Source organism: Talpa occidentalis, unplaced genomic scaffold (assembly GCF_014898055.3).
Source record: "Talpa occidentalis isolate TD23 unplaced genomic scaffold, MPIMG_talOcc4v2.1 talOcc4.11, whole genome shotgun sequence".
In the NCBI taxonomy this organism is placed as follows: domain Eukaryota; kingdom Metazoa; phylum Chordata; class Mammalia; order Eulipotyphla; family Talpidae; genus Talpa; species Talpa occidentalis.
Window position 1 is genome coordinate 2983915 of NW_023601104.1, and position 2551 is coordinate 2986465.

A 2551-nucleotide genomic window follows, 5' to 3' on the forward strand; every position below is an offset into this window, starting at 1 on the left:
ATCAAAAGGTTGGGGGCGGTGGCAATGACTCACTCTACTAATTGCTCTTTCTAAAAACTTTGAATCTCTTGGGTTTATTTTTTTTCTGGGTTCAGTGTGCTTTTTTGATAGTACATGACAAGGCAGGGCTGCCAAAGCCCCTCCGCTTCTCCAGAGAGTCTGGGATGGAACCAAGACAGGTCAGGAGATTTCCTTCTTTTTTTTTTTTTTTTTTTTAAGATTTATTTATTTAGGCATACAAAGCCGGGGTGCAGGCCAGAGGTGCAGGGGCTGAGAGGATTCCCCAGAGACAGAGTGGGGAGCAGAACAGGCAGATCTACTGAAATACACTGCTGAGGGGAGCAGCGGGTGAGTCAGAAGTCTGCCGCGCCTTGTGAGTCACCTCCCTGGCTGGGGATTAAATTCGTGCTGCAGTGGCTGCGGATAGCTTCATACTGCTGAACCCCTTGCGCCACCAGGGAGGCCCTAGGTCAGGAGATTCTTAATGTAGATGAGTGGGGGAAGGACTCCCCAGCAGCTGAGGACACCTCTCTTCCTCTTGTGCTCTCAGTGGCACTGATGGTCTGGGGGCTTTTACTCCTTGGAGGCCACGCATACCATGAGGTCCACCACCCCGTTGCTGTAGCCAAATTCACTCTCATACCAGGAAATGAGCTTGACAAAGTGTCCATTGAGGGCAATGCCAGCCCCAGCGTCGAAAGCAGAGAAAAGGGTTAAAATTGCACGATTTCACTGTCCTCACCGTGGCCCAGGACGCCCTTCAGGGGCCCCTGTGACACCTGCTTCGTCACCTTCTTGATGTCATCATATTTGGCAGCTTTCTCCAGGTGCCAGGTCAGAGCCACAGCTGACACATTGGAGGTGGGGACACGAGGCCTTGCCAGTTCAGCTGAGGGATAACCTCGCCCACAGCCTTGGCGGTGCCAGTTGAAGTGGGGATAATGTCCTGGACAGCCCCTCAGCCATCACACCAGCTTTCCACAGGGGCTGTGCACGGTCTTCTGGGTGGCAGTGATGGCCTGGGCTGCAGTTGTAAGTCCCTCCACGGTGCCGTGCATGACCTTCCCTGGGGAGCCAAGTGGTTGGTGGTGCAGGAGGTGTTGCTGACAATCTGAAGGAGTTGTCATACTTCTTGGGGTCCCCGCCCACCAAACATGAGGACATCAGCAGAAGGGACAGAGATGAGGACCATTTGGCTCCACCCTTCAAATGAGCCCCAGCCTTCTCCAAGGTAGCGGAGACACTCGTTGTCGGTGCCAGCATCACCACCCCATTTGATGTTGTTGGGAATTTTCTCCTGGAAGATGGAGAAGGACTTGCTGTTGATGACAGACTTCCTGCGCATTGAACTTGGGTGGCATCATACCGAGATATGTAGGCCACGTAGTTGAGGTCACTGAAGGCAACAATATCCATTTTGCAGAGTTAAAAGCAGCCCTGGGGCCCAGGGGCCAGTCTAACCAAATCCTTTCACGCACCTTCACGGCGGTGTCTGAGGCAGCTGTCTGTAGAGCCGAAGGACCAGTGAGCCAAATCTCCTATTTTTTTCCCCACCTCTCCAACATCTTTTGTAGGCTGGAGGTGGGTGGTGAATTTAGAGTGAGAAACTGATAGTGGAGGCTTGCATCTATTTAACCTATTGTTTTGGGACCTTAGCCAAACCTGAGGCTAAGTGAGGTTCAATTAAACACCCTGTGTGGAACATATCTCTGAAAGTACACATATGGACCAGGAAATACTGATTACCTTTGGTGGGAAGTTTGTTGGCTCAGGAAAGCTGTGGGAGGGAGAATTTTTCATGTCTCTTAATCTGTTTATTTTAAAACCGTATGTACGTAGTACCTATTCGAGAAATTTAGAGCAATGTTATCTTCTAAATAAAGTAAAATCATATGATAGAGCGCTTTTCAAATCTTAAGAAGAACGAGCTATCTATTTGATGTAGAAATGTCTCAAATATGTTGTTAGGTAAGAAAAGGGTGATACAGAATTTTTCATAATGTAATTGTAATAATAAAATCACCTATAATACATATTTTTTCAATGTGTGAGGAACGTTTCCAGAAGGATTTTATTAGGATAGACTAACTTATGTTGGAGCAGCACATTCAACACATTCAACTTGAAGCGTCAGCTGCTCACCATAGCCAAGGCTTACACTTTTCGAGCATACACACATCCAGTGAGAGACGGGCAGCTCCCCAAGGCTGTTCTCCACGTGTTAACTCGGGGGTCCTGGCTGCTTCCTTCCTGTGGTGCTGCCATCTAAATGTGTCCCCTGCACAACTGCTGTAGTCAGGGGAAAAAGCTGGGGAGTCAGACGTTGACCCAGAAGTACACAAATCACTCTGCTCATTGTCCTTTTGTTTTTTAATAATTAAATTTACTTATATCTTTTCTTTTTTTTAAGATTTATTTATTTATGCATACAAGAGCGGGAGTGTAGACCAAAGGTGCAGGGGGTGAGAGGATTCACCAGAGACAGAGTGGGGAGCAGAACAGGCAGACAGGTGAAGTACACTGCTGAGGAGAGCAGCTGGTGAGAGAGGAG

General features: G+C 48.3%; 1 pseudogene; it reads right to left on the reverse strand.

The window, feature by feature from the left end:
- Positions 1 to 573: 573 nt before the first annotated feature.
- Positions 574 to 1416, reverse strand: LOC119237891 (glyceraldehyde-3-phosphate dehydrogenase-like; annotated as a pseudogene).
- Positions 1417 to 2551: the final 1135 nt, after the last annotated feature.